This window comes from Trichoplusia ni, chromosome 15 (genome assembly GCF_003590095.1).
Source record: "Trichoplusia ni isolate ovarian cell line Hi5 chromosome 15, tn1, whole genome shotgun sequence".
In the NCBI taxonomy this organism is placed as follows: domain Eukaryota; kingdom Metazoa; phylum Arthropoda; class Insecta; order Lepidoptera; family Noctuidae; genus Trichoplusia; species Trichoplusia ni.
In genome coordinates this window covers 8,450,608-8,465,525 of record NC_039492.1, presented here as the reverse complement: position 1 = coordinate 8,465,525, position 14,918 = coordinate 8,450,608, and the positions used below count along the sequence as shown (strand labels likewise).

The 14,918-nt window shown below is 35.6% G+C and overlaps 1 protein-coding gene across 2 annotated transcripts in view; it reads right to left on the bottom strand.

Moving 5' to 3' along the window:
- Positions 1–14,918, bottom strand: part of LOC113501128 (myocardin-related transcription factor B) — a 33,003-nt gene that overhangs the window by 8,921 nt on the left and 9,164 nt on the right. The gene's annotated exons all lie outside the window — the stretch shown is intronic.

Here is a 14,918-nt window from a genome sequence, read left to right as displayed (position 1 = left end):
AATCGATTTTATCTTAGCACCTTTTATATGCAACAGTTGATGAGAGGCACAAATGTTATCATTTCGATGGCAAAACAACGGTAAATTAATAAGAGAGTAAATGCCTGTTACGCATTTTACGTCGGTGTTACAAAACACAATTTTGTAAACAAACTGGCGCACGTGCGCAGATGATTCATTACAAGTTTTGTGGAAATTATTAGAGATGTGCATAAAGCCAATGGTGATTGGGAATGAAACATATTTTGAACAGCCGACTTTGCCGCTGTACTGAGATTTATCACAGAAAATTAATACAATGGTTGCAAATTAGGTGAGATTTCAATGTGATTGGAAAATGAAAGTACTTTTATTTTGTATCGAAGTCGCGCGACTGTATTCAGTTGTAAAGAATATTTGTTGCACATAAAGTTAGTCGCTGAAGTCATCGCAGCTGATTTGTCTCGTGTCGTCGCTTCCCACGCACTGTTGTATCATAACTCGATATCACACGACACTACTTGTATCACTTAGTCAATCAGTTATTACAAATATTCATCTAGTTTCCAGAATAGTTTTTTATGGCTTCGCATTACCAATAAATGTATTTGTGACTTTGTCTTTATTTCAATAAAAATTTTGTTAGTTTGATAACCCCTTATCCAAATAATAACAAATCTTGTTTTTCCTCATTAACTTTCAACAAAGCTGTGGTTTGTTATAAGTACCCAACTACTAAATAATATTTAGGGGCTTTTGACGAAATAAAACAAAGCAGATAAATTTATGAACAGTATCGAGCAAAACAAAATTTCGGGACAAAAACTTCAATTAACTAATTTGTTTTTATGCCAAGTCATTAAACATAAAGAGATATTAAGAACATAACATTTTATGAAAAAAGACGAGACTGGTTCCAAAAGATTTTTGTTTTTGATATAGGTCAAGGCTTACTCCTTTGATGTTAGTGCGCATTATAAGTAGTTGAAAATTACGATGAAATAAAATGAGCCGCTGGGTCGGTCGCATGCGCGATGAGCGTAGCATAACGTAACGTGTCAATCAAAATGTCAGCACGGATGCGCAGGCGCCCGCAGACGTCCGCTAGAGCACGCAGTAGCGTAGTACTCACATCTAGTCTTTCTGTTTGTGGCTGATTTATCGCTCTGTTCCGCACACGGTTCAAGCGATAATAATTTATTTTGACACACCTGAATTGTTTCAGTGGTTAAGCTTATCCACGCGACTCCAGTACTATCTTAAATCGTGTTATCTTTTTATCAATTGTAATGAACAGCGCCAATGTTCTTCGAATTTACACCTCTTCAAGGTAAACCAGATAAACTATTAATATTAACCTATAGTTGACTTAATAACGAATAATAATAACAAGACTTTTAGCGTAAATCCACAAAACGAGACCCAAGAATATTGGTGGTAATTGTAAAATGTATGTACTACTTTATTTACAAAAAAGAAAAACAACTTAACACCGATTTATCAAAAGCGCGGCGACGCGAGGCCTTTAAAATAAACAAGAATTCAAACAGCCCACAACTTGTGACACAAATTCTATGAAAATTAAAAGTGAATAATAAATTAAGGTAGGTTCACTGCTGTCCACGTCATCGTAAGGTTGCCGCGGTGACGTCAGGTTGCACACGGCCCAGGAACTGGGCTGCGGACCAGCGTGGGCGCAACGAACCTGCCGCCACCCACAACCTACACTTAACAACTTGAATGACTGCTATCGTCATACAAAAATGACGACTTAAGTAGGAAATAAATGTATTAGTTCGTAATAGTGAATTTAGAGTCCCTTTAGAAGATTACACATATATTATTAACTAGCTTTCCCGGCGGACTTCGTACCGCCTTAGAGTCGATGATAATATTGCTGATTGTTTTTAAGTAATCATTTTAAGTTGTATATAGGTTGTAAATAAGAAACACATGATTTACTAATATTGCCGATTGAATTAGTTTTTTATGCTAATCGCGGCCCTTCAGCAAGATCGCAACCACCTTCATATACATCTACTGCAACTTAGAGCCAAACTCATGGGTGCTGCCAATAGATATCTAGTTTATTTTTGATTTTGACTACCATTCCCCGATTTAATGGTACCACCTTCATGTATTACTGCTACCTACTCTAAGGTCCCACCCTACTCTCACGCGTACAGTACCTGCTACCCAGCTATAACCCTCACTGCTCTACTGGTAATCCCTTCATGACTGCTACCTACTCTAAGGTCATGAAATACTACTATCTGATCTCCTGGTATCACCCTAATCAACTACGGCTACGTGCTCTCCTGGTACCGCCCTCGTGCTCCCCAGCTACAACCCTCATGAAATACTACTATCTGATCTCCTGGTATCACCCTATGGACAACAAAAGTTTTACATGTAATAAACAAATCAGCATTTATTGAAATGAAAGTATTCATTACACATATCGAGTTTTCATTGTTTTTAAGATGTATTCTGTTTTCGGGACGGAAACAAATCCAACAAATCAAAAACCATGGCAATCGGTCCAGCCGTTCTCGAGTTATAAGTGTTGTAACAAACACGACTTTCTTATATATATACTAGCGGCCCGGTACGTGCTTCGCTACGTATAAAGTGAAATACAATAAACAAATCGGAACATCAAATTCATTTATTTAATCAAAAAAATATTTTATTTAAAATCGAAATCAATTGCTAGCTATTTACAACACACTTAATCCAAAACATTTGGATAAACAATATTTTTTGTTTTTCCATTTTGAGCATAAATAAACAAACGGCTGGGGGTACCATATAGATAGAAGTAGTTTTAATATTGATTTCTTACAAATATCAAATTGTCATCCATAGTAATCCATACGTCATTACATAGCTGTCATTTGCGTTTTGTTATACCACGTTTTATAGTGACTGACGTTTCATGTCAAGTCACACGGGAACGCTGTCGAACGGGATAAAAAGTATCCTATGTCCTATCCTATCCTATGTACCTCCCTACCAATTTTCAGCCAAATCTGTTCTGCCGTTCTTGAGTTATAAGTGGTGTAACTAACACGACTTTCTTTTATATATATAGATGAAACTGGCTGTACCATTAAGAATTACACGTTTTTTACAAAGGCACAATATTACTCTAAGTCTTTGCGGTACTGACGTAACTGAATATTGAAATTTTATGTTATCAGTTGATAAATACCCCATTGCAAAGTTTGGCAACACCATGGGTAGTTTAAAATCAATAATCTACGACTCTCAGTAAAGACTGATTTGTGGATCATCACATCTCTGAGTTTATACGTTTAGTTTTGGCCCGTTACAGTGCATTCTGCATGCCTCGTCGCTTCAACGCTCTGTCAGTCAACGACTCGCGAGGGGAATTGGTTTATCGATTCACGATGCTCAATTCGAAATTAATTTAGTACTAGATAATACATAATAAACAGGAATACTCTTAATTTTGGTTTCGGTTTAATCCAGATGAGCTCATCACTACATGATTTTTGTTTTCTAGAGTTGTTTATTAGCATCATAGGTTTACTAACCGTTAAGCACCAAGACATATTATAATCCTACCCATTTCAGAACCTTTCAAAATCAGTAAATGTGTCATAAAAATCGTTAAAATAATAAAAAGTTGTCCTACTTCTCCGAATTAATTTTGGATATTTCTCGCTCTACATTTTATTTGTCCTTCTATCCATCATATTATGCAATTTCAACAACATAAACAACGTAAAAATACCTATGAAATATATATTTCTGGATGGAAACAAACAACGGGAATGAAATATCCATTGTTTCACAAAAACACAAACACCACATCTTTGATAGTTGATCTCTGCTGAAATGTATTAGGTACAATGCCTATGTAATATTTATAAAACATTGAGTCACCAAAGACTTAGTTTATCGTATCCTAAACTCAAGTAAAACATTTGCAGTCATTTTGAAAAGCAACACTGATATGATCATAAATGGTCGTTATTCAAATTTGTTCTGTTGCTTGTTAATACAACTAAAGCTCTCAATACTTCAATTTTCTTAACTTTCGTCTTGTTTCTGTATCATTATTATTTTGCTAATGATTAAAACTAGGAATTATAAAGCCTTACAAGTCTCCCAAAATTAAAACAAATATGTCCTAAGAGCGTGTATATCATATTTTTCACACTTTGTTTTAGTTAGTCGTCGAAAAATGCGAAAACACAATCTGGTGGCATGGCGGACGACGGAACGGGGTCAGTCGCCACAGTTCTCTGTCGCCGCCAGTTCGAGATGCGTCCCACAAATCATATTTAGCCTAGTACTATGGAGAATTGTGACTATTGCCGTTTGTCTTGGAATAGACGCGTTAATGAAAGCAGAATTTGATACATGGCCTAAGAGCGACCTACATTTTAATTCCGAAAAGACCAACTTCTAATTAGGCACAAAGCCGAGTGAACCAACGCGTATACCAGCCAAGAATATGAGAACGCCTTTTAAATTGCATGAAGAAACGCAATCTAATCGCACCTAAATGTAACTATGGAGATTTTTTGCCAAACAAAGTCATATAAAATCTTATAGCCGAGATGAAGGCAGAAACCATAGCAAAGCGATGACGTAAAAGGATGTTTTCAGCGAGTCGGCAACAGCGGCCGTCTGTTTATCGTCGGAGCACAGTTAGAGCTACACCCAGTCTGGGCCTATGCCGAACTGCAGCTGTAAAAACACACGAATTACACCACTTCTACCGATACCAATAAATGTACATAGAATTCCTGTTACGCAATACAAGATACCCAATGGCGAACTAACAATGTACGTTTTCTGACGTAGGTAAGTGGGAAAATACAATCTATCATCCAAAGATATAATCTACCAAGCAGAAAATAAATACTGCTCTAAGAGTTATTTAACTCCGTGTTCATTACTACGGCGCTTTAACGTAGTTAAAATACAAAATTTCTGCAAGACAGTTATAAAGTAAGTAAAATGCGAAATCTATTAATAATCGGGAAAGTATTAACAAGTTCGGCATACGTTCACGACTACTATCTTTTTACCACTTTAGTAACAATCTGTCAATCTCCTTCTTTTCTTCTTATACATAAAAATGAATTGCTGTTCGTTAGTCGCACTAAAACTCTAGAACGGCCGAATAGATTAGGCTTATTTTAGTCTTGAAATATTCGTGAAAAGCCAGGGAAGGTTTAAACGGCGATAAAATATTGAAAAGTTGCAAAAGAAAAAATGTATTTTTGTCTGCATTGTTATCACCAACTGTTAGGCGGTTCTTGGTTTGCCGGGACAGTTAGTGTTAAATGTTATTTATTGCATGCCTCAACATTTTGGAACACCTTCGAACTCACAAATTTTCACACCAATATAAATAATATTAAAAAAAAACTACGCACGTACTTACCTGGCAGTAAATACAGTTTTAAAATTCTGCCAAGTCGTTTTATTACAACAAAAATAGCTATAAAATGCAAGTTCTAGTCTTAACAAAATGCCAACTATGCTATCACATAAAAATAAATCTAAATAAATGTCAAGCTATATGTGAAAATATATAACGACTCTTACGCAATAAGTGTGATAGGATACATTTTAGTTGTTCAGGCGGTATAAACATTTCCACACGTACAATTAGAATTTTCGCCAAAATATATTACATTCCTAATAATATGTCACATATCGCGCGACCACGCAATTTTTATTCATACCAGCAATCATAATTTAAGATGCTTGGTTGCGGAAAGTCCCAGCTGTAGGAAGGATAATGTAAAATTTATATGCTCTTTAAAGTTATTATGACTAGAAAATAAAGTATATCCTGAATGAGTAACTACTAGGTCGACGGCATTTAATATTGTTACTTAATTTTTAAATATTTTCAGCCTTGCTATCCGATTGTTAATTAAGGGTAAATAATAAATAGATGTTCCATGAAATGGTCCGCAGCTGCATGTCTCCATCCAGCCGCACGTTGCGTCGATTGAGTAAATCCACGTAAGACCTCAAAAACAAGTCTAGATTTGGTTAAGGTCCGTATAAGGAACAATATTTACTTTAGAGATGTCAGTGTTAGTAATTAACAACAGAAAAAGTTAGCTTGACTTATATGCTTTAGACTATATTTTATTCATAGTAATTGGCCCTCAAAATTTGTCAGCATTAAATTTTTAATACGTGATGTTTGCACGTGTCGTCTTTAAAACACAACATAAATTTTAAAGAAAGATTCATATAAAAAGATAAAAAAAACTACCGGCATCAATAAAGTTCATTTTGGCATGTATAGTATAGGTAAAATATAGTTAGTGAACTAGTATAGGTATTTTCTAAAAATGTTTGGGAGTCACTGACGCAAATCTCTACACATAAATTATGAGAAAATATTTTGGTTCGTTCACAAGTAGCTCTACATTCTTTTTATTTATAAATAAGTGAGTAAGTATCAATCTCGGCATATTATACTGCGGTGTTTATATGCTTTCATGTTAAGATAAATACGTGAATGAACTATTACAAAGGGCGATAAAAGTTCTCGAGTCCCTGCAAACAGACATTTTAACAAATGGTATTTACAGTTGTGACTTATTTACGTTTATTATTGAAAGGGTATAAATCTACAAAGTTTACGATCCCAAGCCGTATAGTAAGAATCTTTAAATTCAGAGAACCCGCAACAACTACGTAAAGATGTTAACAATTTTATTTGTAACTGAAACATAACAGCTGTTTATGTTTAGCATCAGGGTTGCCACCTCAACGTTACGTTGCTCTGTACGTTATTTTTTTATGTTTGACGTAGTCATTAATTTTCGTACATGATTCCAACAATTCAAAAACAAATAGAAATAAAGTATTTTTAACAACCTTGCAGTGTCGATAAAATCATAACAAAGCTTTTAAGCCAGCGCCGTAAATCGTAACCTTGACGACGCGCGACCCTGGTAAACACCGACACTATCATGCCTACTGATTAATTAGAATTTATAGGTATTGGCAGAGAACGGAACTCGCGAGAGACAATTAACTGTAACACTTGTTAAATTGTCTCATAGAGACAGTAGGAAATAACTTTCCTTGGCAACGTTGTATCTTCAGGCACAATATGGCTGCTGCTGCTGTTGCTTTAAAACGAAGTGCCAAATAAAACAAATTTAACAACATGCATATTGAAATGAATTGTTTGGACCTAAATTCTTCCATCCACCAGATTAAATAACAATACATAGGGTCATATAAAATATGTAATCCGCATGGTAAAATGAATTTTATGACTCGAGTATTAAGCAACCAAATATTCGACACGAAAAAGCACTGGTTTGTATTGTCCATAAACAAACCCCTTTGCCAAACAATCCGTTCAGCATTCACAGTATTTAACAACTCAAAGCATAGCTAAGTTCATGAGTTGTGTACGCTTCAACAATCTTCCAAAAGAATGTAACACTAATGTGCTATTGTTTTTGGCTGGAGCTATGGTAACACTTCTTTTATAATTTCGCATATTGAAGTCTGATGTCATGACGGCTTTCGATAATGTGTTAACCATTTTATCACAAGTAGTTAAATGTTGTGATGATATAATATTAACGGGTATTATGGTTCATCAAAATCATTAACAGCAAGCTAATAAATTCCAATAAATTGTACAGGTGGCGTCCGCGCCGTGGTGCGTGGTGTTCGCGATCGCACGTGACGACTCTGACGACCCCCATTCATCCGTCATGTTCCACGTGCGATACTGCTCAGCCCGCTCTGGCAGAGTGCCGCGTGACGAGATCACGCCACAATTGATGGAAATTGTGCTATTCTTGCAAAAACTGTCCGTGTTTACTTTATCTACGGGTTGATTGACAGTTATTTGTTGTGGGCACGCCATACCTTGAAAAACAGGTAGTTAATAAGTACTGGGATTTTATGCTGCAACAAACATTGTTTCACATTGTTTTCTAATAAAGTAATTGAGTATGGAATGGTAAAATGCTTAGAAAAGGACCATAGGCGGATGTTAATGTGTACATACATAGTTCTGACAATATAATCGACGGGCTAGTCGGCCACGCGAATAACAAACGAGCAAAGCGAGCACTGTTTTAGGTCAACGTTGAACAAATACCAAACGGGTCGGTCGGACGCTTCCGTGGTCTATTTCTGAACTGCATCTAAACGATGAGGACTGTGCTTGCGTTTCTGTCGTGACTTTCGCGACGTATGTAGTAGTCGCATTAGCTTTTCATCCCTGCGACACAACTAATTTTCAATCTCAAATTTATATTATGGCAATCATTATACAAATTATTTTGCCACATAAGCTGAATAACATTATTTGTTTTTTCTTAAACTGCTACAGCAAACTTTAGGGATTTCAATGCGTAAAAAGAGTATCTTCGCAAAAAAATACTACATTCATTACAACAATCCTTGAAAAAAACAGGGGTAGATTTGTTACGAGAGTTCAGATTGCGGAAGCAATCATTCGTATCTATTTCGCGGAGCGAGCTAGTCGGCCTGATTGCGTGGTCGTCGTCTCCACTTCTATAATCTAAATAAGGAGCAAAAGTTCAATGGCCCATCTCAACTCACTAGGAAGAAACCAACAAAAGTCATTATTAGGTATACCTATAGGATTATCAAATACTTTATGTATTTCTACCCCTATCTAGTTAAACATAATATTTCCTTTCTAATGAATGTTAGAAGCTATGAAAAATATTGTTTTTAATTATCTATGAAATGAATAAGCATGCATAATTTTCTGACTGTTTCATGACGCCGTTTCACATGAAAGTTTGTTCCTCCAGGGGTCGTTATACCTGAAGTCATAGATACTGCCGAAATATGCTAAACATAGTTGTAATTATAAAAATAGGATAAAGTCACGAATTTGTGGCAGTACAACTCTTCTTTGCGTGGAAGCTAGCGACGCTTATGACGTAGCGCCTTGGCAAGCGCTAAAGCGTGAGACAGGAATTGCGTAAAGGTGTCGTGAACACTTCATTCGAACTGTCTCTGCGAACTTTTCACTACAACGAAAGTACAGAAATACCATTAGCGTTGATGAACAATTACCAAAATAACAATGTTCTTCAATGTTCTTCCTATTCCTTAATAACGTGTTTTAAAATCGTATAAACTAATTATCAGCAATTAGCACACATTAGCAGAATACTTTTCTAGCTTAGTCGCTAGGGTAATTAAATAAATCTTACAAAATTAATTATCATCGCTTCCCCCACAAATGTCAGTAAATATTTTGAACTCAAATATATTACTCTTAACTAAGCTAGGCGATGACGCAATGAGCAGAAACAAGTAAATAAATTTATGTTAAAAATATTACAGACACAAAAAAGAGTATAAAATGTGTATTGGATTAATAGCTTCGTCTAGATCTATAAAGTAAGCTAACGATTTAAAACAATAAAAATATATTTGTGTTATGTTGCACAGTCGCGAGAGAAGGCGACAAGGAGTACATTGAATTATCGAACTAATCTACGAAACCTAAACGTGGAAAAAATCTTGGACTCACTCCAAGCAGCTGATTGATGAGGATGGTCATTTCGTACACGGCCAATCCCGAGATTTTTCTTATTATTTAGCAAAGTAGTGGACTAGTCTATTTCTGTGAGGCGAAAAACAAGCCGCCCGCAAAATATGCCGCCGAATAAAAAATAAACGACTATTGAATTTGTGCGGCATATTGTCGTCAGTTTATTCACCGCACACCGCAGCAGATAGGTGGTGTAGAAACAATCACATTTTTATGTCGAACGTTACATTGCTTTATTTCCTCAAGGGACGTATTCTACATTCCCAATGGACGTTGATGTATGTAAAAAATGCTTATATTAATTATAAACATTAGGTAGATAAAAGTTAATACAATAAAACAAAACGAGAACGCGAAGCGGCGGATCAACAGCCTCTGCACAAGACGGTTAACGGAACCGCAGCTACATGCAACACTGCCTTTGATGCAAACTTGTGAAGTCTGTTAATCTTATAATATAATATACTAAATATGTATAAAAATCTAGAGGAAGCGTATTTTCTGTACATATATATTGCCTACAATGTAGTTTTTGAACGTTGACAACGACGTGTATTAATTATTTCCGAACGACATCAAGTCATCGTACTGTAAGACCATGGCCTACTAATACAGAGTATGTTTTCAACTGAACATTAATATTTACAGAAAATACTTATCACGAACGTCACGGAAGTCAATAAAACTGTACTACATAATAATGATTAACGAAGTAAAAATCCTGAATTTGGCCGGTGTGCATGCGTGGGTGTGCCGAATGCGCTTAGCGACCAGATAAATAAAGCGCTCTACATTTTGCGCTGCTTGGCGGATTTATTCAATACGAGATAAAAGAATTAAGAACAACTGTTCTCTAAGAAAATAGCACAGGCAAGACTTTAAGTACAATAGTTTCTATGTCATAAACATACTTAAAAAGTTAAAAAGACAGTAAGTTATTATTTTAACTTTGAGGAAAATTGGTTTTTGATTTCGGCACATGGACATAAGGACACATACACACACATAAGGTTGGTCGACTTTTGTAACACATTTTGTTTCGGTGCCTATAATGTTTCAGAAAACAGCAGTCTTGACTCTTGAATGCATGGATATAATACATAGGTGCTTTACTGTTTTACTTAACGTGGTATCCACTTACAGCGATAATAAATACAACGTAATTATACAGTCAAGGTATATTGCATATAGAAATTTTTGCGAAAGAAAGTTGTTCCATGAAAGAGTTCAACAAGTTTACGACTTTTTAATGCCTACTTTAAAAATCTATCGAACATGATCATTTTGTAGATTACCTAATTTAGATGTGTGTCATTATTGGCAAAATGCAAACTTAAAAGAGTTCATTCTAATACTTGGTGTTAATAGTCCATCTTTATTTAACCATATGCCCGAGACAGTGAACATAATAAATCCACAATTTTATTTTCTTGAAAAACCTTGCGAAACCTTGCCTCTTTTTTATTATTATTGTGGCGAGTACTGTTTTATGAATTTGTCACTAGATAACAAAAGCGTATTAGAACGTGAAGAGTGAAGAAGAGACGCATCGTCACCTTAATTAGTTCCTAACAATTTAAGGAACTGAAACATATTATTTGCCTGTTTATTTATTGTTTGTTTACAACGTTTAAGATTTTTGAAGATAAATTAAAAATAAATTATTCTTTAAACGTATTTTTATTTCCAGAATTCTTATCTGAAACAAAATATGTATGTGTATTTTTTCGAACGTCTTAGTGGCATGACTAACCAAGTTGATTGGAATGCCCCAAATGCATTTGTTTAAACTGTTTAAAGTAATGACATAAACGAGGCGTGTCGTAGATAGCGTTTCAGAGAATGCAACTGGTTACGTAACGCTGTCCGCAGACTTACCGAAATATTGTGCCAAGCATTTAGACGTTCAGAAAGAAGGAACGTGAAGGTTAATTACCTGAAAATACAAAATGTACAATTAGCACTGGCGGACACTTACGGCCTATATTAAGCAATCTATGCGAGTTAAAACTTAAAATATGTTAAGTGTACATAATATATAATCAATCTAAAATGAAATTTCTGAGCTTTTGCGCTTAACTAAATTGACTAACTAAAATTATCTTCAGTGCAAGGAATAAAACTGTAGAATTTTATAAACATTAATTAGACTGTTAAACAGATTGAGACGGGAAACTTAGAGTATCAATTATTATTTCACGGCTGATTAGGTATGCTTAAAAAAATAACTATAATACATCAAGATGCGCTGGCAAAAGTTTAAACGTTTCGCTGGCGCTTGAATACGATTGTCAGAAAGCAGTACAGTAATTGGGGAGCACGCAAATAGACAAAACTTCGTAAACAAGTTTGACAGCATCGGCTGATACGACCCACCTACGCTCCAACCGTCTACACGAGCGAAACCCTAATGAAAACAATAATATGTACCGAACCACACTGTTAAAACGTTGTAAAAGTTAACGGAAGAAAATGTAATGTATTTATTCTAGATTTTTCGGATCACCGGATCACACATCAGTTCTGTAAACAACCACCTACAAATTTTTCGAATGAATGTCGTCAGGAGACATGAGTAACTTGATAATTAATAGGATTTAAAGGAAAAAAGGAGTCATCGGGTTTTTAGTACCTTTTAATTTAGATGTCAAAAAAGTCATCTTGGTTTGTGCAATCACATAAATAGTCAATGATTTGTTACAGGTATGAGTCTACCTGCACCAGTTTTATAGGTCAGGCGGCTGAAGTTCGTTAATCTCTGAACTGACATTATTTTAGCCGACGGCGGGCTATGACCAGCGTATCGACAAGCCAAAAGGATCGGTCATTCTGGCGGTGTACCAAGGAACGTGAACACCGGTCTAACAATGTGATGTACATTTCGTGACCCAAGTTGGCATTTTGTCTTGTAATTGACAAATTCCAGCCATGTACATTGATCTGAGCTAGTTATTTTGTTTCATTAGCCTTATCTTTATTCTTTCGTACTAATTATAATTGCTCACACTGAATTCCACGACTATTCTATTTTGTTATACTTCAATTTCAGGGAAGACGAAATTATGTGACCTCGAGAACCAGGTACCGGAGCTAGACATGACAGAGTTATGACATACTTATGAGTAAGTTGTTCTTTTTTAATTGCTTTGTATTTTATTAGGTTCATTTGTAATTTGTCATTGGTGCACTTGAATTTAAAATAAATTACATACAATGAAAACAGTTTATCGGCTTTTTGGTAAAGGGCAATTGGCTTGATGAGTTTAAACTCTTTTGAACTCCTCTAAAAAAGAAAGTCAGATGATTTATATAAATTTTTACTTAGAATGTTTTGTCAATGTTACAAATAGGAGTATATAGCCTGCATTTACTTATGGTTATTAATTTTTCAAATCATTATTAAGTATAACAAAAGAAAACCTCTGTATTTGACACCGTGATTAATGTACGCTCTACCTTTTAAATAATTATTTCGCAAACTCATATGGCGAGTATTTCCATCGGCGGGAGCACACTGAAAGACGTTGCGAAATTCACGTCAACAAGCGCCAAGCGCACCCAGGCGGGACTGCCTCAGAGGATGACGCCCCCAGATGACACCGTATAGACCGAAATAAATCTGCAAGCTAAACAAACCTGGCATTTCCGGCGAACACGTGTGCTCTGACACAATTAAATTTATTTCCCTAAATTGCAATCCGGTTATAAGCGACACGTACCTCCCTAGTGGCCAGAACGACCAAATTTCACTTTTGGCGACGATGCACCATGAATGGGCGCGTTATTACGTAACTTGGCTTGGTCTTCGCTACTGAGTCATTTATACAGAATTAACATATGCAGTTGACTGGAGCCCCCGCAGCTGTACTTCATAAATCATACATTCGAATATTTGAGTGCTGTTTTTTGGGAGAAACTGTGTTTCTACAGTGGTGGTAATGTAGCAATTACAATTTTGGAATATATAAATCTATATAAGTTATCTCCTAGCTGTCATTTTGGAATAGATTGGCAACAATTCATCTATTTCCACATAAATTACTGCATGCATGAATTACACCAACAACGGCGTGACGACCGAACTACATGTTTGCCAAAATGAGGATTATTATTGACCGGCGCTCTGGCTGGTATGCCTGGGATGTGGTAATAGTTTTTTGGTTAAAAGATACAAAACATACTCAGATTCAATGTTTCTATTTCTACATCAGAGCTAAATAAATAATCAGGTAATATATAACACTCAATTTTTAAATGGTTTTATGTTCCGGTTGTATAATGGATCGGCAACAAAATAAAACATAAACATTGTTCAGAATTTGTTATTTTTACCGCCGACCATGGTGTTGCATAGCACATTACAAAACCTAATTACGCCGCACTAAAAATCCTTTAAACAGATCTTTAGAATGTGTGCATAGGTACACAAGTAGACGATAGAAACGAAATAAATTTATATGCACTGATTCACGCAGCCAGTTAAAGAGCATCTTTTCTCTTGCATTTAAAAACATTGACGTCAAAATCGGTGCGAGCTACTTCTCTCGCTTATATTGCGTCAAGAAATAAATGATGTCCAAACAGATTCACCATCCAACACCTGAGAGGGAATCAGATTCTATAATATACAGACAGATATTATCAACAGGAACTTCTTACGTCAGGAAATTGGAATTTAGTGGAAGAGTTACGTCAATTATGTGTACCATAGTAAGTATTTGGCTTTTAACCACAAAAGTATTTGGTTTTAGCTGAAATAAGACTTTTGGGTTAGGAAACGATCACAGTATTTACAAGAAAACAACGGTTAGTCAGTTACGAGTCATAAAACTCTTAGTTGTACCAAATCCATAAAATGTACATATAACGCGTAGTAGTGTACGTGACACCGACCGGATAGACTAATCCAAATAGAATCGGTTCCAATGTCGTATCGTCTGAGGCACTCTTTATTTTAGAATATATTTGGGAATGCTTAGCGTTGGATGCCGAGCAGCACATTAATTTAACAGATTTGTCTTATGAAATCCCGCGAGACGCCCCCGGTCGCAACCGTGCGCGCCTCGTGTAATTTTATTGGGCGTTTATGTGAGAATTCTTCATACTAACTTAATATTTAAATGGTGGCGTAGATTACAGATGCAACTACGTTTTTTTTAATATGCTAAGAATATAAATAATGCTCTATTTATCACTTCATGCTTTTTAAAAAGTAAATGGAGGCATAGGTTTTCCTTGTTGGATGTTGTACAAGAAAACTTATGGCATTGTCTATATAAGTGTCTATTTTCTACACAACTCAGTATCCATGTAACAAAAAAGAAATTTATTTTTTTGTTTGCTTGTTCTTACACAAATATAGGAAAAG